Below are 23,084 nucleotides of genomic sequence, written 5' to 3' on the forward strand. Positions count from 1 at the left end.
TAAACACTCATGCTCATGCTTACCTCTGTCAATTCCACTGATCTGTAATTACCCATTTCCTTCTCTGTCTCCATTGTAAGATTATTATCACAAATGATATTGCTGGCCTCTCAAGTCCCCTGGAATCCCTTTTACCTGAAGGATTGGTGTACCTATTCCTCAATTGCTTGGGGTGTTTCAGCTCAGAACTTTCACTTGCAACTTTCTCCAGAGGATTCCTCTTGATCTATTGAAAATGCTTCTCCTTGGAGTTTCTGCGGTTGTAATACACCATGACCCCCTCCACTACCACTGACCTTGCCTCAAGTCAGGGCAGGTTCTTTGATGCAACTTATGTTCCAGAAAGCCCCAGAAAATCAGAGTTATTTAGAACTTATCTGAGACTACAGTCTTATATAGCTCCTTCCTCTTTATTTTGTTTCCTCATTCGTTTACCAGCTTCTCCTGAGGGTACTCCTTCAGTTAGTTACATATGCCTGAATCCCCATATCAGGCTCTGCTTCAAGGAAATCAAACCTGAGATAACTTTATAATCTCATGTAATTTTTATAACCAAAGAGACAGGTATTATTATTGCAGCTAAATAAACTGAAGTTTAGGGAGAGTAAATAACCGCACAAGGCTATGTAGCAAACACTTGCCTGCCACACATCAGGTGTTCAGTAAATAGATGTTAAATGAAATAATAATCCCAAATTGTATTGAACACACCCAATGATCTTGATTCCTGGGACTGGGTATTGGTTCATAATAGAATGAAACAATCTGAGGAAGGTCATGATTTGGAAGCTAGATGGGTCCCCGGGGATAAATGTAAAAAGAGGAAATCCAGATTGGTTTATAGAGAGAAACATCAATAAATGGGTGAAATGTATCAGTGGGGTCAGGAAGAGGAAATTGAACTTAGAGCTTTAGGAGAGGGTAATAGAGATATGACCATAAGAACCACAGTTCTAGAATGGCATTTGAAACCTCCTCATGGCCTCAGCAGGACCTGGAAATGTCCCAACGACAGAGAGGCTTCCTAAGAAACTAAGATAGGGTATGGGCTCAGATGAATAAGGCAGATACTGTGCTTCTGTAAATGACAGGAACAAAACTTAGCAATCACTGTAGCAATAGTGCTTAGTAGAGCGCCTGACATAGTTGGTGACACTAAATATTTAGGCAATTAGCAATTGAATTAATAAAGGTTGCACTATAAGGCTGAAGTATATTTGGGGCTTAAGGTAAGAATCTAGTTATGAAAGCTCAGTGACTCTACTACCCAGGACCATCAGTCAAGTTGACTTATTTCAGAGCTTCCTGGTTCCTGTGCTAAGTCCTAAAATTATCCCTGTATAGGAAGTGAGTCTAGATCATTTCACTTGTTTGATTCTGCTGAAGAAAGTAAAATAATTTCTGCTTAGGAGACTGGGCTTGGAAGCTAAGTGAGGCATTTCCATGGACAAATCAGTTTCCTTCTCTAGGACTTACCATGGTTCATCTGTTAAGCTAAGCATATGAACCAGATGAACTCTTATAAGATTGTTACTTCTCTATGATGGGTGATAAGTTACTTTTTCTTCCTTGGAAATGGGAAGTAGAATGAGCACTCCTCAATTCGTTGCAGATCCCAATGAACTGATTCTCACACGTGATTCATCTTGTGTGCAGTTTTGCTCTATTTGTGTGGACTGGTCCTACCCATGTGCTTGAGTACTCAGCTTCTATCAGTTCTACCGAGAAGCTTTCTGTATTCTATGGCACCCTAATCTCACTTTGACTCAAAGTTGGATTCATTGTCCTTCTTCTGAACCTCTGAATTCATACCAACTCCCTGCATTTTTCTCTATCATAGCACTTATTTTCATATATTAAAATTTTCTCTCTAGTTCTCTCTCTCTCTCTCTGTCTTCATGTATCTGTCTCTCCAGCTAGGTTTTGAAATTCTTAAAAAGTGATGAGCGATTTTTCCCCAAATCGATGCACCTTAAGTCTGGCATATAGTAAATTTTTACTGTCCATCAGATGAGTAAATAACATAAAGTTGCAAAAAGTTGCAGATACATGGTAATAAGACAGACCCATAAAACTTTTTAAATTTATTCTCACTGTTGATCGGGTCTTGATTCTAGAGATATTAATGCCTTGGAATTAAAAGGAAAGCTTAGTAAAGGTTCAGAGATGGGACAGAAGTATTAAAGCTAGAAGAGATAACCACTAATTTGAAAGCCTAGAAGTGATTCAGCTTATATAATAAAACACAATTGTCTTATGGTAATTATTTCAGCATTTCAATTCGGTTCAATACAACTTTATTGGGGAAATTCCCATGATCTGGAAACACTACCTCCCAAAGACAATTGAATTGCACAAGCCATACGGGGAGAAGTGAGGAGAGGTGAGAGTAGAAAGGTAGTTAGGGGTCAGATTTGTGGTGTCCTTGGCCAACCTTGTCAAAGTAATTGAAAATTTACTGGAAAATTGTAAAAGGAATTATATACCACAAAGTATGCAACTACAATTAGTCCTCAACTATTATTGCTGGCATTATGAAGAAATATCCTGAGCCTGGGAAAAAACAGATACAAGAGATTTAGTCAAGTTGCTTAAAAACTTATGTGAACTAGGAGCGAAGCTGACCAACTCTTTGTGACCGCAAAGGTCAAAGCCAGTGTTTTGAAGCTAGTAAGTGAGGAGTTTTTATTGCTGACACATACATGCTATTTTCTCTGTTCTGAGCAGAACTCTAAGTGCTGTACATGCAGGAGATCTTTCATTTTCCCAACATTCTTGTTGAGAATCATCCATTTTGCACAGAGAGATTAAGGAACTTGCCTAAGGTCACAACAGCTACTGATTAGCAGGACCATGACTAAACCCAGAAAGTTAGGTCAAAGAGACTGTGCAACACTAACTTTGAAATACTGCAGTTAGCTTTTAGAAAGAACTTACTGAACTTGAAAGTTACAATATAATGGCTCTAATTTTTCCAAATGTAGGACATCTTACTGCTCTTTTACAGAGTTTTGAAGATGTAATTAACTGTCTTTCTTAGATGACTTGGATGCAAGTATGGCTTAGAGATGGAAAGATTCAGTTGGAAAACACACTTTTTTTTCACTTTTATGTCTCTGCTTTTGTAGAGATCAAGGACCAGAAGTTTTACAGCATAGAATTCTTCTTTGAGGGGAAACCTTTGTATTTCATATAAAAGTTTATTAACTTCTCAATGTTTATTAAACAACAAAAAATAAAATAAGTGCTATGACAGAGAAAAATGTAGGGAGTTGATATGAGTTCAGAGATTCAGAGGAGGGATAACTAAACCAACTTTGAGTTAAAGTAAGATTAGGGTGCCATAGAATACAGAAAGCTTCTCAGTAGAGCTTGATATGAGCCGAGTACTCAAGTACATGAGTAGGACCAGCCCACACCAATAGAGTAAAACTGCAGACAAGATGAATCACATGTGATTAAACATTGAGAAATACAAGCAACAGGAGATATGTCCTCCGGAGATAAAGTGGGTGAATGGTCTGAGCATCAGGTAATTTTCTAATAAATGTTTCTCACCATTCAAAGGTGAAAGGAAAATGTGCACATCTTAACTGGGAACTGAGAATGGCCAAGTTTGAATGCCTTCTATAATTTACATATAAAAATCAGCAGAAGTAAAGTGACTTATATAAGACCTCTGTGCTAATACATAGCAAACTAGGACATAAACTTTTAAAAATGTAAAATAATATGGTGTTTCAATTGTCTTAACATGAAAGTAACACTAACAACTTAATAATATTAGGTTGTATTTTTTTCCAGTAGTTTTCTAATGTATGTTCATTTCTATAGCAGCTCAACACACACTTATTGTCTGTCTTCAATGGATGAGACCTCTTCCAGGTACTGGGGGCCAGTAGGGAGCAAAAAGATAAGGTCTCCACTCTCCTGGAGCTCCAGCCCTAGACATGGCGGGGTGGGAGTGTCTCAAACAAGAAGAAATCAATGAGTCTATTCAATTATGAATAAATGAATACATTATGAGAAGAAGTAAGTCTAAGTGAGGGCAAAGTAATAAGAATGGCAGCAAATACTTTAGTTTGGGCATTCATGGGAGGGTGTTTGAGTGAGTGACATTTAAACTGAGTTCTAATTGGTAAGGCATTGGTCGAACAGGGGAAAGCACATTCAAAGGCAGAACTAAGCTTGGCCATGGAATACTATGCAGCCATAAAAAATGATGAGTTCGTGTCCTTTGTAGGGATATGGATGAAACTGGAAAACATCATTCTCAGTAAACTATTGCAAGGACAAAAAACCAAACACCACATGTTCTCACTCATAGGTGGGAATTGAACAATGAGAACTCATGGACACAGGAAGGGGAACATCACACTCCGGGGACTGTTGTGGGGTGGGGGGAGGGGGGAGGGACAGCATTAGGAGATATACCTAATGCTAAATGACGAGTTAATTGGTGCAGGAAATCAACATGGCACATGGATACATATGTAACAAACCTGCACATTGTGCACATGTACCCTAAAACCTAAAGTATAATAATAAAAAAAAAAAAGAGAGGATCTTGATGAACTGGCATGGGAAAAGTGGTGTGATATTTGATCTGAGAGGTAGGCAGAGGTCATAGAATGTGTGCTTTGTTAATCAGAAGAAGGAATCTGGTGGGAAGCTACTAGAGGGGTGTGTGTCTGTTATTTTTGTCTTTTGTGCACACGTGTGAATGTGCTTTTATAAGCTCGGAGCTACAGTTTTGATTTCTTCTATTTTTTCATATGTACAAAATGTATAAGAAATAATTTAATAACAATCTATGTGCCATTGCCCTTTAAGAGGAGAAATATTAAAAATAACCTATTTTATTTTCATCATGATTCCATTACTATATTCTCTTCACTTTTTTGCTCCCATCATCTTTCCAAGACATAACCTCTAACAAGAATTTGATGACTTTCATTACTGTTCCTGTCTTCATACTTTTAGAGCACATGTAAGCATCCTTGAATAATTACAATATTGTTTGGCAAATTTGTAACATTTACATATATAATATCATATTGAATGTTTTCTGCAACTGCTTTTTTTCTTCAATATTATGTTTGTGAGATGTATCCATATTGATTTTGTTGTATGTAATGCAACAATTTTGTTTTCCATTCTATTGCAAATCAGTATTTTGATTTTTTTTTTTCAAAATGTTTACTATCACAAAACACTGCCACAATGAACATTCTGGTATGCCTTATTGTTTGAGAGGTAGTCTAAGGCAGTGATTCCCAATCTTTTTCAATATGCATAAAATATGCATAAACATAATAATTCAGACGAGACTGCTTAAGGCGAGAGACAGACCATGGGCTGAGGGGAGGAGTGCCTCAGCCCAGCAGTAATCCATTAAGATACATGGCATTAACATTCTTCCTCTGCCTGATCTATCAATTTCTGAGAAGGTTATGAAAAAAATCGCCATTTATGAGTGTGGAATTATCAAATCAATTTTGTCAGTTTTTGCTTTGTATATTTTGTCCTTATGATATTAGATTCATTGACATTTAGAATTTTTATATCTTTCTGGTGAATTACTCCACTTTATCACTAGGCTGTGATCCACTTTGTCATTGGAGGTTTTGTTAAGCAGGGAAGGCTATGATCTGACTTATGCTTTAAAATGATTATCTTAATTGTCATATGGAGAATGGAGTGTAGGGAGAAAAGAACAGAGAAGATGGTGATCAATTAGGAGGTTCCTGAAGCCAACTAGGAGAGAGGATGGCACCCAGGATGAGGATGGTTGTCCTAGACAAACACATGTTTATGGTATGTTTCGAGTTGATGGGATTTTCTGATTAAACAGATGTGAGTGTGAAATAAAAGGAGACATATTCAGGATAATACTTTGATATTTGCTTTGAGCAATTGACTGAAAGTTATGACAGTGTCCTCATCTTCTGACATGTTAAGGTGTGGCACAGTATAATTTCCAAAAATGGCTGAAGTCACAGTTCCATATTCTATCAGAACCCAGCCAGTCCCACAAGTAGAGTCTATGGTTCCCTCCCTTGAACCTGGTCAGATCTCTGTGACTTCCTTAGCTACGAGTAGGGAACGGTGCTCTATGTAACTTCTGATGTTAGATCTTGCAGGTGGATACAGTTTCTCCCTGGTTCTCTCTTGGGATGATTCCCCTTGGAACCCAGGTGCCATGCTGTGAAGAGACCTAGACAACATGGAGATACTCATTTGGAGAAGAATGGAGATCCCTGGCCCTCAGCCCCAGGTGAGCTTCAGAGCTAGCACCAACTTACCAACCAAGTGATTAAGCCACCTTGGAAATTGACCATTCAGCCTCTATTTCAGCTGTCCAACTAAGGCTACATGAGGGAAGGACAAGCCTTTCCTGCTAACTTCTTCCCAAATTGCAGATTTGTTTTTTTAAAAAAGAGGTGAAAAGATTTAGGGTTATTGTTTTCTTAAGTCACCAACTCTTTTTTTTTTTTTTTTTTATGCATCAATAGATAACTGGAACAAATAAATGGAAGAATATCTTGCAGAAAGAGGGTAGGACATTGAAAGACAGCTCTCTTTTGGTTGTGTTGAGATTCATATTGACACTTTTTAAAATATTTCAAATGAACAATTAGACACAAATGTCAGACATTCATTGGAGGGATCAGAACTACAAATGAATATTTTGGAATCATTGATATATAGATAATATTTAAACATACAGGGCTGGGTAAGTTTATTAAAAAGAGATCTTGTTTGTAAGGAAGAAAATAATGTCGTTGATTCTAACATAATTACTGCTTCATTGGGTTATTGATTTCTCTATTTATTCAACAAATATTCTAGGACATCCTAAATGTATTATAAACTGTAAAATGTCTTAGGCATGAATCTGCCTATATAGAGTTTATATTTATCAGGGTTACTTTAGACTTTGGTTTTATTTAAAATTAATTTTATATAATACATTTGGTACCTATAGACTTTCTTGAGTAATCACTCTAGTTTCCATACCATTTTTTAATTTTCTTTAATTTTATTATGACTAACAAGTTAGGCACAACAAATAATTTTACTTTTTAAAAAATTATTATTATACTTTAAGTTCTAGGGTACATGTGCACAACGTGTAGGTCTGATACATAGGTATGCATGTGGCATGTTGGTTTGCTGCACCCATCAACTCATCATTTACATTAGGTATTTCTCCTAATGCTATCCCTTCCCCAGACTCCCACCCCCTGACAGGCCTCCCTGTGTGATGTTCCCCACCCTGTGTCCAAGTGATCTCTTTGTTCAATTCCCATCTATAAGTGAGAACATGCGGTGTTTGGTTTTCTGTCCTTGTGATGATTTGCTGAGAATGATGGTTTCTAGCTTCATCTATGTCCCTGCAAAGGACATGAACTCATCCTTTTTTATGGCTGCATAGTATTCCATGGGGTATATGTGCCACATTTTCTTAATTCAGTCTATCCTTGATGGACATTTGGGTTGGTTCCAAGTCTTTGCTATTGTGAATAGTGCCACGATAAACATACATGTGCATGTGTATTTATAGTAGCATGATTTATACTCCTTTGGGTATATACCCAGTAATGGGATTGCTGGGTAATTCTAGTTCTAGATCTCTAGGAATTGCCACACTGTCTTCCACAATGGTTGAACTAATTTAAACTGCCACCAACAGTGTAAAAGCATTTCTATTTCTCCACATCCTCTCCAGCATCTGTTGTTTCCTGACTTTTAATGATTGCCATTCTAACTGGCATAAGATGGTATCTCATTGTGGTGTTGATTTGCATTTCTCTGATGACCAGTGATAATGAGCATTTTCTCATGTGTCTGTTGGCTGCATAGATGTCTTCTTTTGAGAACTGTCTGTTCATGTCCTTTGCCCACTTTTTCTTGGGGTTGTTTGTTTTTTTTCTTCTTGTAAATTTGTTTGAGTTATTTGTAGATTCTGTATATTAGCCCTTTGTCAGATGGGTAGATTGCAAAAATTTTCTCCCATTTTGTAGGTTGCCTGTTCACTCTGATGGTAGTTTCTTTTGCTGTGCAAAAGCTCTTTAGTTTAATTAGATCTCATTTGTCTATTTCGGCTTTTGTTGCCACTGCTTTTGGTGTTTTAATCATGAAGTCCTTGCCCATGCCTATGTCCTGAATGGTATTGCCTAGGTTTTCTTCTAGAGTTTTTATGGTTTCAGGTCTGACATTTAAGTCTTTAATCCATCTTGAATTAATTTTTGTATAAGGTGTAAGGAAGGGATCCAGTTTCAGCTTTCTACATATGGCTAGTCAGTTTTCCCAGCACCATTTATTAAATAGGGAATCCTCCCCCATTGCTTGTTTTTGTCAGGTTTGTCAAAGATCAGATGGTTGTAGTTGTGTGGTGTTATTTCTGAGGCTTCTGTTCTGCTCCATTGGTCTATACAGCTGAACAAACATTTTTATATAGAGAGGTCTTCATTTTATTTTTACACAGAGTAGTCTATATATCTTCCACAAATCATGAGTTTCTCCACTAAATTCAGGATTAAGATTTTCTGGATGGATCTACTCACCTGAGGAATAAATTTTGCTTTTGAGTGATATGATATCAAACTGGTAGGTGTTTATCTAGCAGGTTCATAGAGCTTAGGGCATCCTTGTCATTGCTAGAGGAGGGAGAACATGAGGAAGTTGGGAAACGAGAAACTTCGAAAGAGCATCTCCACTTTTAACTGTTTTATGCATTTATATTTCTCATAAGTGTTCTATTTAAAAACATAAAAATCATGGACTTTATTCAAATGTCCCCTTTCAATTAATAGTTGTGAACTCAAGTCCTATTTGAAAGGAATAAATTCAATAACATAGATAAAATTCCTCAGTAAGCTTGATTACTCCTATCTGATCTACTATCATTATTCTTTCTGACCTGGATGCAGCTTTTGGTTGTATGCCATGCACAGATATTTTATAGCATAATCCAGTTTATCTTCAGATTTTGAAGACCCAACATTACTTTGAAGGATAAATGTTGGAAATGATAGGTGAAAATAGCCCCTGTTATACTTAAAGCCCTAGAAATTATTAGATAAGCAAACCCTAATTTGTCTTGTTTTAGCATTTGCCCTAATAGATAAATACACTAAATTTCATAATTTGACAATTATTTAATAAAATTTAACAGCAATTCTTTGGGTCTTTTAAAATGAAATTTACTTAGTGGTTATCATGCAAAATTCTTCATGCATAGTCTCTCAGTAACTACCCCAAATTAACCTGTAAAATAGATTATCAATCTTATTTTGCAAATGCAAAACCTGACTTTTGGAGAACATTACAGCCATTACTAAACAAATGTAGGTACTGGCCAGGTGTGGTGGTTCACACCTGTAATCCCAGCACTTTGGGAGGCCTAGGCAGGCAGATGGATCACTTGAAACCAGGAGTTCAAGGGAAACCCAATTTCTACAAAAACACAAAAATTAGCCAGACATGGTGGCAGGTGCCTGTAGTCCCAGCTACTTTGGAGGCCAAGACAGGAGGATTGCTTGAGTCCTGGAGGTGGAGGTTGCAGTGAGCCAAGATAGCATTACTGCACTCCAACCTGGGCAACAGAGTGAGACCCTGTCTCAAAAAAAAAAAAAAAAAGTAGGTTCTTCTGGTTCCAGAGCCAAGACTCTCAACCACATAGCCTCTCAGTCTATTGCTCTGCAGGAAACCTTGGAGTCTCAGCACCCTCATTCTGTTGGAAAGAAAGCTGAGGCATTCACAAATGAAGAGATTTGTCTATATCTGGTAAACAGTTGACCCAGGATTCAAACTTAGTTGCATCTGGCTCCAAATCCAGGGCTTTTCCTACTCTCCTATCTCACCCCAGCCATTTTGTTTGAGCTTGGTCACTGTAAGGAGTTGTGTATTTTCTTTCCCAACAGTACTGCTGGCCTATAAAATAGGAGCTTCTACTCTTTTGCAAATACTGAGTTGATACTTTCTGCTCTTCTCTTTACCTCTGACATATTTTCCTCAAAAAGAGAAATTAGAGATTTTAAAAACAGTCACTTTGTGACTTCTCTTGGCTCCCTTTTATGGGATCTGCTTGCCTGCAGACAAGACACTCTCCTCCATAAGCTAAGCTGACCAGTGTAGACTACAGTGTAGACCAATGTAGACATCAGTTTTATCAGAAAAACCCTGTAGTGTTACTACTGTGCCTGTGACTGGGTTTAATTTAGCAGAAAAGCAGAAGAAAGGTTTATTTTGAACCCAGTTCCAAAATACTCTAGTCTTACTTAGTAACAAGGCTATTTTTTCCTGTATTATTTCTGTTTCTGTGTTTTAGATAATTCAATATCCAAAGAGAGAAAAGCAGCTCCAGTTGTAAAGTAAGGATTTGGGTGGCCATCACCTGCTCAGCATCCTTAGAAATGCAAGTCTCTCAATATTTTGTAAAACCCACAGGAAACTCATTTTCAAGACTCTACCTCTCCTTTTTTATGTGTGTTGCAGCTTCTAAACCCTTTCTATATAGGAATTCTGGAGCTGCAACTGAAAGAAGGGGTTAATTATTTAGACTGCCCTAGAAGCTTCAATATAGATGATCATTTGGTTCCTGTAAAAACTCCAATAGTCATAGATTACTTTAACAAATTACAAAAGTATCAGCTAGGATCAAGAGTTTCTTGACTCGTGGAACTAATTTTGATCTACGAAGCCACTGGTCAGTTCTGGAATTGACATAATCACCTGGACCTTAAATTAAGAAACCGTGGTAACAAAGCTGCATATGCTGAAAGAAAGTGTCAGGGATCTAAACAGGCACTGTGTCAATGCCACCACTCATTTTAATATCCATGAGATGGTTGATGTCCTTCAAGCCCAACACAGTTCTTTCTAAGGTTCCTGAGCCTGAACACATGTGCATGACCATTCCACTGCAAACATCCATCTGTCAAAGAGAAGATGAGGAGTAAGCAAAATTAGACCGTGGCTCTCTAGTTTCCCCTCAAAGCTGCCAATGAATGAGAGCATCAGCTGCACCAGATTGGGCTCACCAGGCCTCTCATCCTTTACTGAACACACTCCACCCAAGCTGTAAGGCACATCCTGTGAATAGGGATGACTCAGCCTCAACAGGTGTCTGATGGCCTTGCCAACTAACCGCCTGTTTCAATGGACGGGAGCAGCAGCACATTCTTGGCGGCATGCGAAGACTGTGATGAATAGGATGCTGTGTCTCTTCACAGAGGGCAGGGATTGGGTTGGGGGCAGGTGTGAATGGCAGACCCAAGTGCATAAATGCATATTCTCAATCCCAGTAGGATGTCCTGCCAACTGGCACATCAGCAGCCTTTTGGTTTCTGAAACATCCCTAGGTAGTTCTCTTTCATGGAACCTCTGAGTCAACATCATCTCTCAGTGAAATTACAGAAATACCTTACAGATTTTCTAAATTTTAACTTTTCAAGATACTTACATACCTATTACTGTATAAGCAACTTTTTATGCTACAGAAGTGTTGATGTTATGATGTATATCATATAGAGAAATAAACTAAAGTGCATACAAAGTGAATTTTCAAAGGCACATAGTTTACCCAAGAAGGAACAGGGCAAAATCTATCTCCTTTAATTCTCAGCCCTGTGTTTTTTCTAACACTCCTTATTGCTAAAATATACATGATTTACACTTAATTCTGAGAAACTCCTGGGAGAAAGTTAAATTGTATTGTTCTGAAATAGATGGGATTGGAGGGCCGTGAGTTCATTCATGTGTTTTTTCTAATATTCATCTACTTATTCAGTTATTGGTTGTAATTAAATAAAAAGGGATGAAGATAGTCGTGTACCCATGCAAATAGATTATCATCCTGGGCTATTTATTATCCAAGGGCATTTCTTAGCCAGTACTGTGGAAATCACTTGATTCCATGGTGCCAAGATGATAACTATTAATATGATTACATGAATTTTCCTCATCTTCAATTAATGGTGACTTCAACAAGGCATGAGTATCTTCCTTGATCTTGGATATAAACCCTGATAGATGATCCACAACTGCTTTGGTGACTTCACAGTCCCAGAATCCTTGTATCTTTCTGCTCTACCATCCTCTACTCTCATCTTCCAACTTATGTTTTAAGCTGTTCAACTTTATTTTCAAGTTTATGATTCAATTCTATTCAAAATATTTACATTATATCTTACCTAAAGGAGAAAAGAGACAGAAAAAAAATACTTCTTTTTCTTACAGGTACTTCTTGGGAGTTACTTGTAGCAAATCTTACAATCTATTGGGTAGCACTTACCCAAATGGCCAGGTCTATCTTTTCAGGGAAGACTTAGAAATGAGGTCTATAACTTGGAAAACATATGCCCAGCTAGTGCCTGGGGAGTTTTATAACTGAGGGAGCCTTGGACATTGGATTTTGGTGGACAACCAGCAGTGACCATCTCATATAGCATGAAAGCTCGGCATTTGTGAAATAAAATGGAAACTATAACACTGGGAAACATAGGCAGAAATAGCTAATGAAAGGCATTTCAAAAAACAAGAATAGTAAAGCCAATTTTTACTGAGTGCTTTCAAAGTAAATGCTCTATTGGTTTTCAACCTGACTGTGTTAGTTTATTTTCATACTGCCATAATGAACTGCCCAAGACTGGGTAATTTATAAAGGAAAGAGGTTTAATTGAGTCACAGTTCAGCATGACTGGGGAGGCCTCAGGAAACTTAGAATCATGGCAGAAGGTGAAGGGGAAGCAAGGCACTTTTTCACAAGAAGACAGGAAGGAGAAGTGCTGAGTGAAGCAGGCAGCACCCATTATAAAACTATCAGAACTCCTGAGAACTCGCTTACTATTATGAGAACAGCATGGGGGAAACTGCTCCATCAATGAATTGCCACCACCTGGTCTCTCCCTTGACATGTGAGGATTATAGGGATTACAATTCAAGATGAGATTCCTGGATGGGGATACAAAGCCTGACCATATCACTAACTCTCATGCATAAAGGCCCTGTGAGATAGCTACTGTTTCCATAGCAATTTTACAGGTAAGGAAACTAAGATACAAGCAAGTTAAGTCAATTGCCCAAGGTTTCACAGCTAGAAAATTACAGTTAGAATTCATGTCAATGTCAGTTGATCCCCAAACTTCTATTAACTATTGCCTTGCAGTTGTTCCCACATGATCACATTTTAGCCTGTCATTGAAGAGACTTCATATGATTTGTGTTTTATGGATAAAAACACTAGTGATGAAGAAACATGTTTGTGCTCACACAGACAAGTGGCCCAAAGGAAGTTTTCCCACTATGCCAAGGTATGTATAGATTCATGTATTAACAACCTTAAAATCAATTTATAAAAGAACAGCAATAATTAAGGAGGAGAGAGAGAAAATGCCTGCACAGGGTCCTTTATTTGACCATTTCTCAATGCAATGATGATTTTCATCACCTTCATTATATTTGAACAGAGCTCAATGGGTAAATCAATATGTTGCTGACATGCCTGGAGTAGATCAATTGTTTTTGATTTGATTGATTATTCAATTACGGAGCCATGAGTTTGATTGACCTTGAGAAACTGGGTAAAAAAAAAAATTCCTTGGGACCACCTAAGCATTCTGGCAGTATTTAAAATGTGTTTCTCAATGATGCATGAGGAAAAACACATAAAACATGTCTGAGGTAGGATTAGGGAAGATTATGAGCAATTTGGGAAGATAAGAGCTTATAGAAGAGTTACAACACAACACCAACTTGGCTGTAGCATTTAAATTGTTTTCAAATTTCAACTAATACTAGTTGGCTGTGACAGTATTTTCTGCTTTTAAAGGAGGTCATGGATATAAAAATATGAGAAACACTGGTTGATAACACTGATAAAATTTGGCTTTGCTATTTGGTGGCTGTAGACTCAAAGCTCTTGCCATGATACCATGGTGCCTCTCAGTAAATCAAATCATGCACATATTCACTATTCCTTCCCACAACATGACTAAAAGAAAACTTGATTCTGAGTGAAACTGGAGCATTTTACAAAGTGATCATCTTTTTGAAAGATAATGAATAAAAATTACTACACCTCGCTGAGTACCAGTGGTGTGTATTGCATTTGATATAATATTGTCTCTTTTGATTGTCTGAACAACTGTATAGCGTTAAGTGTTATAATCCCCCATTTTTTCAGATAAGCACCTGGGGCTTCAGAGGCATTGCCTAATCTCACAAAATTTTTCACAAGTTAACACTTTTTCTCAAGGTCTCTCCAGGATAAGGACAAACAGAGTCTCTTTTTTGATATTCTGGGACTGACAATTCAAAAAGGAAATTAAGTAGCACTGAACCAGAGACAGTAATACAAACTGCAGAATAAAGGGATATAAATACAAAAAAAAAAAACACTATACCTTCAAGATGTTTATTTTTTGGAGTCATTGTAACTTTTATAATCTTTAAAAATTACATATGTGATGGTTTAGTACATGGATGTGGCAATGGGCTAGAGCCTGTCATAGAAGACAAATGTTTCTCTGACAAATATTTCCAGACAGGATGTTTGCGACACAAGTTACGTATTTATAATGTACTGATTGCAAATTAGTCTATTCACTTTGTTAAAGCACTAACGAAAATCCGGCTAGTAATACAAGCTAGCTTCCTCTGTCTTTATTGGCATGCATTTGTACATTTAAATTCAATTCAGTAGGCTCTGTCAAACACCTATTATGTGCTAGGTCCTGCCTTATGTAGATGGGATTTGATCTCTTCATACTATTGCAGTAGTAATATTAGCCGTTGTTGTTTATAATATTGATGTTGAAAATGTTACTTTTATTTATTTTTTTCTTAGTCAAGTAATTCATATTAATTACAGACAATAATACAAAATAAAGTCCAATGAAAACACACATACAGAATCCCATCATCTGAAGATCATCATTATTAGCTTATTGATAAATAAGAGCATCCACATACATTTATCAGTGCTTATTAATGTCTAAATCAGCTTTCCAACCTCAGCACCAGTGATTGTTTGGCCAGACAATTCTTTGGTTGGGTAGCTGTTCTGTGTATGGTAGGACATGTAAGAGCATTCCTGATTTCTACCCACTAAATGCCAATAGCATCACCACCCCTCACCTCCAGCTTTAACAACCAAAAAATATCTCTAGACATGCCAAGTGTCCCCTGGGGACTAAAATCACCCTAGCTGAGAGCCACACTGGGCCAAAATGTAACAAATGCAGCATTTCATTATAACAGCATCAGGAGATAACTATTATTGTTACCTTATTTAACAGCCAAGGAAACTGGTGATCAGAAACACTAAATCACCTGGGCTGATCTCTTCAGCATTTAAAGGTAAGAACGAAGATTTAAACACAGCTGTGACTGTCCACAAGTCTCACTCTCTCTCTCCCCCATCCCCATTTCTCTCTTCACCTTCCCCTCCCCGACCCTCGCTCCCTTTTAGAAGAATGAAATAATAATAAAACATACTATCATGAAACCTGTCTTTCTCACTGTTTAACAAAATATAATGTGTTTCTTTCCCTGTAGGTATATATAGATCTAAACCATTATTTTATATTATTTTATTTTTTTGAGACAGGGTCTTGCTTTGTCACCCAGGCTGGAATGCAGTGGCACCATCTTGGCTCACTGCAACCTGTGCCTCCTGGGCTCAAGCGATTCTCCCGCCTCAGCTTCCCAAGAAGCTGGGTTACAAGCTTGCGCCATAATACATGGCTCATTTTTGTATTTTTAGTAGAGTGGGAGTTTCACCATGTTGGCCAGGCTGGTCTCCAACTCCTGACCTCAAGTGATCCACCCACCGTGGCTTCCCAAAGTGCTGGGATTATAGGTGTAAGCCACCGCGCCCAGCCTTAAATCATTATTTTAAATGATAATCCAATATTCACATATAAGGATATCCATTATTAATTTAGCTAATTCTTCATTGTTGAACATTTGTCATTTCTTGTTTTCAGTGTTACAAACAACACTCCAAAAAGCATCCTTCTACCTTTATCTGTGCATACTGAATTTTTTAAAATGTTCCATTAATTGGAATTTCAGCAAGAAATTTAATCCAAAGGTGACATTTCTGAGAGGCAATTGTGGTAATACTAATGCTTATGCCAGAACAGATAACAGCCACAAATCGGATTATCCCAGGAAACTCTTACGTATTTTTATCCAAGTTTCAATCACTTTTCCAAAATTAGCACACATTAGCGAAATAATTTTTTGTTATTTAGATTTTTTTTCTTTTTCCAAGAAGATCGCAAAATTTTCTATAAATTCATCAGATCTTCCCAAGAAACAGAACAATTTCTGCTCAAATAAAGAGTGTGAGAATCTAAACTATAATTGTCAGACTCCAGGCACACAGTTATCTCATAATCGAATACTGCTTCCTATCAGAAGTATCCAGTGTTTCTGTCTCACATTGGCTGATTTCTACATAATCTATTTACCTTTCACAGTTTCCTCAATTTGTTGGAACACAGAACTACATTTCTACTTTTCATAATCATTTATTCTATTCAATAATTGAATATTCCATGCCAGGCAGCATGCCAGACACTGAAGGTACAAATATGTTCAACATTCATCAGCTCTTAGCAGTATGTATATAATATACAGACTTTTGAAACATAAAACATTAAGTTTTCCAGTTCTTACACCAGTCTGTTTACCCAGGACCTCAGTTCTCTGAGCTTTTGTGCCTCCATTGCTCTTCTTCATGGAATGTCCTATCTGTCTATGCTATACCTACTATTGTCTATCTGAAGGACAACGTCTCTTTATTCAAAATCTAGGGTAAGTATTGTCTTTTTGGTGAAGACTTCAGTGTCCCCTAAGCACTACATTTCTGTGCTCTAACTCGGGCAATATCTCCATTAAGGCACTTTTCATCCCTTTTGTAATTATTTACTTACTTGTCTTCCTTGAGAAGCAGACACAGTAATCTTTATCTTTGTGTCTTAAGAGCCTAGGTGTTTAGCACATGATAGGTACTAAATAAACTCTCACTGAATAAATGAGGGGAAGAAAAGAAGGGCAATGTGTAAGTATTCTTGGTCTTGCTCTCACAATGTCCGAAGTTTCCCCAGGGGCCAGGTAAGAGTGTGTAATTCATCCAGAAGTGGTAGGGCCCATACTATTAATAAGAGAACTCGCCTGATGGTAGCAGCTTCCCTGCTTTTCTCTTACAGAGTTATTAAATCCTAATGCCCCATGGGGAATACAGAGGAACTCAATTCTATGCAAAGACATAAACTGGAAAATTAAAAGTAAGCATGAAAGCCAAGAACAATCTCCCTGCTGGTCATCAAACAAGTTCTAGACAGTTCTAGACTTCCAAACGGGTCTATTTGAATAATTCCTGAGAAGCCAAGTAATCTTGTGTAGTTAACAGAAAAAGAGCAAGCAGAAACCAGGTAAGCAAATGCTGATCAAAAAGCCTCACCTTCACACTGTTGTGCTCATCACTTCCTTGTTGATTTTACCTACAAGAATGAAAGAATCTCAAGAGTCAGGACCGTGCAATTGATTTCTTTTTATAACCTCAGTGTTTTTCCCAGTGCCTGATACAGAGTAGGTCCCTATTTCATGGTTGTTGAGTTGCAGGACAGCCTCCATTTCCCCACAGGAATTTTTCATAGACACACAGGAACTGAAAGAAAATCTACCTTGGGTACTCTAGATGCTTTCAAGAGAGAAAGGCCTGGCTGGGCGCGGTGGCTCACACCTGTAATCCCAGCACTTTGGGAGGCTGAGATGGGTGGATCACGAGGTCAGGAGATCGAGACCTTCCTGGTAACACAGTGAAACCCCATCTCTACCAAAAATACAAAAAATTAGCCAGCCTGGTGGCGGGCGCCTGTAGTCCCAGCTACTTGGGAGGCTGAGGTGGGCGAATGGCGTGAACCCGGGAGGGGAGCTTGCAGTGAGCCTAGATTGCGCCACTGCACTCCAGCCTGGGCAATAGAGCGAGACTCCATCTCAAAAAAAAAAATAATAATAATAGAGAAAGGCCTTACCTGCAGTCATCTTAGACTTTTGAAAAATGACCTAGTTCCAGCAGTGGGCTGGAACGACCTCATACTGACTTGTTAGGAGCCACTTGTTACATTAATTTCAAGGAATTTTGTGAGCCGCTTCCAAAAACCTGGCAGTTTGAAATTGGCATGGAGAGGGCATTTACACCACAGAAACTGGCAAACACTACAAATCAGAGTCTTCCCCCTCCCCTTCCCAGAAAGCCATATTCCCGTCACACCACTTTCTAGTTCTAAGTCTTGGGATCTAGCTTTTGTTTTTAAATAACCCTTTACTGGATTCAGACCCTTAGTAGTTTCAGCTAAAAACAATCTTTACTTATACAGGTAATGACTGACAGTACAGGGAAAGAGAAAAGAAATAAATTTATGTCTAAAATTAGGTTTAATATAGTGCCTCTTAATGACCTTTTTCAAATTAAAAGTTACAGGTATAGAACGTATACTTTGAACTAAGAATTGATTCTTAGGATATGTTTTTTAGTAGTCTGAGCTCTGAATTCCACATCTGCAGTTGAGGCTGAATAACTAATTACCACAAGTGGTAAATAAAATAATGTACAAAAGATTAATAACAACAATTTCTTGACATATACCACATAAGCACTTATGAACAGATGTTGTTTCAGCCTTCAACTCCTTAACTGAAGTTCATAGAGATAGCTTTATTTTGAATTCAGAGGTCTTAGATTTTCAGAAAGATAATGTATTAGTCTGTTCTCATGCTGCTATAAGGACATAACTAAGACTGGGTAATTTATAAAGGAAAGAGGTGTAATTGACTCACAGTTCCACTGGGCTGGAGAAGACTTAGGAAACTTACAATCATGGTGGAAGGGGAAGCAAACACGTCCTTCTTCACATGTTGGCAGCAAGGAGAAGTGCAGAGCAAGATGGGGAATGGCCCCTTATAAAACCACCAGCTATCATGAGACCTCATTCACTATCATGAGAACAGCAGCATGGGGGCAACCACCCCCATGATTCAATTACCTCCCACTAGGTCACTCTCATGACACGTGGGGATTATGGGAGCTAAAAATTAAGATGAGATTTGGATGGGGATATAGCCAAACCATGTCAGGTAATATAATTTACATATCATATGTAGAAGAGGGGTGTGTGTGTGTGTGTGTGTGTGTGTGTGTGTGTGTGTGAACTATCTAAGAAGGGTCTTGAGTAGCTCTCTGTAACCAAACATATTAACTCCTCTGCAGTGAAATGCATGAAGATACACCTCAAAGAAGACTGAGTCAAAATAGCCTCAAGTGAATTCAGGTCAGACTTAGTCATCAAACGAATCTGCATGGAATTGCAAAAAGACTTACAGTTTTTAGAGCCACTTATAATTTGAATTGTGATTGGGGATTTCTGTCGTATTATCAATATTGCTAATTTGATATGTCCAGTGGGATTATTTTATAACCAATATTTTCTGGCAAATTCTAACTGCAGAGCCCAACATATTTTCCCTTAAATCATCAACATGTTTTAGATACTTTAGCTTTATCTCCCATCCTGGCTTTCACATCTTGAAGTGATATAAATATTCTTTGTGGGATTCAAGAAACAAAAACAGTCACTCAGTAGAAATCATCTTTATCTCTTAAAGAGCCGCTGCTGTAAAACACATCACCAGCCTTTGCCATAGGGTATTTGGAAAAGCTATCATCAGCTAAACTCTCTCATGAGAAATTCCTCTTCCCGTTCAGATATTTTCTCTTCAAGGAACAGGTCTTTACCATTATGGGTTCCCCACACCCTCCAAAAATGTATAAAAGTATGGGTCTGAATATATATTTCATTTGCTCCACAAGTTGAGATAACTTTTTTCTACATGTTTTGATGACAGAATGTTTCAGTGCTAGTCATGAACTTAAATAAACAAACCTTTCACTAAAGAGACAGCAACCCAAATTTCTACAGTCTAAATCTGTGAAGCATGACGTTCTATTTTATGGTTTCCTAAAAGGATAATGGCTTGGCCATTTCTAGAGTGGATAAGATTATATTTGCTGATTGGGTTTGTTAAAAATGCACTCAAATTTGACCTCTGCTAACATGAACATAAAGTACATTGCAGAGATTAATGATTCCAGATAGTCTACCCATTAGGACATTAAGAAACAGATCTGATTAAAAAGACATGTACTCTGTACCTTACAGGCAAACTCATTCATACTTCTTTGGATTAACCAAATGTTAAGGACTACAGACATTAAGCTCTTCTGGGCAGACAGCTTTCTCTTCTATTTCTCTATAGTAATAAGAAGAACAATAAAGGCACAAAGGAAAGCTAAGTATCTAACCAGTATTTCTACATGGACTATTTTTGCTCCCTATTGATGTGCCAGGCACTTAGCTAGGCACTTTACACATTCCACTTTTTAATTGGTTTGATGACTCTTATACCTATTATTAGTTTTTACATAAATGAGGAAACTTTGAGGCTTAGCGCTTTTAAAAAGGAAATCCCTAAAAGTTAGTAAGTGTTTATTGACATGGATTAGTAAGAGCAAAAGGGAATAACACTTAATTAGCACTTGCTATCTTCCAGACATTTAATAGAGATGGTTTCAATTGATGTTCAAAGCAATTCAGAAAAAAAGATATACTTATTTGACAGGCAAGTAACCTGAGTTTAGAGAGATTAAGTCAACCAAGATCACAAATGTAATAAATGGCAAAGATCAGATTCAAACCCTTGAGTCTTGACTCCAGAGCCCAGTGCTATTATGTAAATCTGTCTGCCAGTCAGGTACCAAGCCAGGTACAGTGGGCAATTAATAATCTCTACCTTCCAGTAGCTTATGATCTATGTTGGGAACCAATTTGTATACATGTGACTAACATTAGAGGGAAGACAGGGTCACTTACAGAATGTTCAAAATGTGTATTTGAGACTTTTGGAGAGAGATGTTTCTCCCCATTTATTTCCATTTTCAGGGAGACCAGGTGAAATAATGCTTCTGGCTCTCTCTACCTTCTTACATCTGATTGGTGAGCTTGGAAGGAAAAACTGGGCAAGTGCAGCCCAGGCCAGTAGGCTTTTTCTCTTCAGGATGTTACCTGCCCATAGAGAGCCTTATCATGCACCTCCATCCTTTGGTTTTTACCCACCATTGCCTATGAGTAGGCTGGTCTGGGTAAATTTAATCCTAAAGCTCAGAGTTTGTATGTTCACTTGCTCACAAATAACAGCCCCATTCTCCAAAGGTGATATTTTAGACTTATATCTGCTTAACTCTCTTATCTTAAGGTCCTTAATTTGACATTAGAGGCACTAATTATTGGGTTCCCTTGATTCCAACAGAGACCATAAAAGTCACAGAAGCCACAAAAAAATAAGTTCAACATTTAATAAAGTAATTGGAAAAAGCTTCATGGAAATTGAGAACTCTAAATTGAACCTTGATAAATGAAGTGATATAGAGAAACACATGGTTTCTGCATACAACATAGCAAAGCATAGCCCCTCATCAGAAAAAAAAGAACACGGCTCTGTGGTGGTACAGTCATGCTTTTAAATGTTGGCTCAGATATGACAATTCTGTTATGCATGTCAGAAATGTGTCTCCCTTTCCTAATCTGTAAAATTAAATAATTCAGTCTTTCAAAAGAAATTCTGCATATACAGCATATTTTATATGCATATATAGCATATTTTATATTTAAAATAATGCACGTAAACATAAAAATGTATATTTTTTATAGATACAAATAAACTTCCTAGATGAACAGCACCTCATGAACTATTCTCCCATTCCAACATAGCGTCCTTCTTATCATAAAATTTTTATTTTAGAAGAGTTTAACAATTACAAAACAATTTGCAGACATTCCTGAGTGTTCCCTGATACCCCTCACCTAGTTTCTCCCACTATAAACATTTTACCTCACCATGACACACTTGTTCAAACTAAGAAATTGACATTGGTACATTGCTCTTAAGTAAACTCCATGCTTTATTTGAATTTTTCTTTAATGTCATCTTTCTGTCCAAGGATGCAATCCAGGGTGCCATATTACATTTAGTTGTCATGTTTCTCCATTCTCCTCTAGTCTGTAGAAGTTTCTCAGTCTCTCCTTGGTTTTAATGACCTTGTTAGTCTTCCTTCTTTTGAAGAGTAAGTACATCATATCACAAGAGAGCTTGGAGTTAGACTAAGACATTCGTTATGATTCTGTCAAGTATGATTCACGTGACCAAAAAAAAAAAAAGTGATTTAACTCTTCTTGGCCTTCACTTCCTCAGCTGTGAAATAGGAACAATAATATTAGGTTGGTGCAAAAGTAATTGTGGTTTCTTGCCATTACTTTTAACGCCAAAAGCCACAATTATTTTTACACCAACCTAATACCTACCATACAGAGTTGTTATAAGGATGCAAAACACTGAAATACTCTAGAGAAACTAAACTAATGGAATATATATAAAGAGAGAGAGAAGAGAGATTTATTATAATGAACAGGCTCATGCAAATATGGAGTCTGGCAAGTCCCAAGATGTGTAAGGTAAGTCAGCAAGCTGGAGACCCAGGGGAGCTTATCAGAATCAAGTCCCAGGAAGAGCCAAAGTTAAGTTCAAGTCTGAAGGCAAGAAAAAAAAAAACCAATGTCCCAGTTCAAAGACAGTCAGGCAGGGAGATTCCACTATTACTTGGGGATGGGTCGTCTCTTTGTTCTATTCGGAATTTTAACCAATTGGACAAGGCCCACCCACACTGTAGAGGAATATCTGTTTCACTTAGCAGTTTGATTTAAATGTTAATTTTATCCAAAACACCCTCACAGAAATGCCCAGAATAATGTTTGATCAAATATCTATGCATGTTGTGGCCCAGTCAAGTTGACATGTAAAATCAACCATCACACTAAGCAAAAAGCCCCATGTCCAGGGGGCATTCCAGAAACAGTAGCTATTATAATTATTATGTGTAGATGACTGTCAAAAGGCACTCAGGGGTTTTCTGTCCATGAATCCATCTGCAGTCATAGGAACAAGACCTTGGA

The 23,084-nt window shown here is 37.6% G+C and overlaps 1 long non-coding RNA gene across 1 annotated transcript; it reads right to left on the bottom strand.

The window, feature by feature from the left end:
• Window positions 1-5,882: 5,882 nt before the first annotated feature.
• On the bottom strand, window positions 5,883-18,950 carry LOC131384211 (uncharacterized). The gene is made up of 4 exons (XR_009214848.1): window positions 18,895-18,950; window positions 17,480-17,519; window positions 8,571-8,663; window positions 5,883-6,217 (listed from the first exon to the last, which is right to left on the bottom strand). It is a non-coding gene; the product is annotated as an uncharacterized LOC131384211 (long non-coding RNA).
• Between the last annotated feature and the right edge of the window lie 4,134 nt (window positions 18,951-23,084).

This window comes from Hylobates moloch, unplaced genomic scaffold (assembly GCF_009828535.3).
Source record: "Hylobates moloch isolate HMO894 unplaced genomic scaffold, HMol_V3 SCAFFOLD_9, whole genome shotgun sequence".
Lineage (NCBI taxonomy): Eukaryota > Metazoa > Chordata > Mammalia > Primates > Hylobatidae > Hylobates > Hylobates moloch.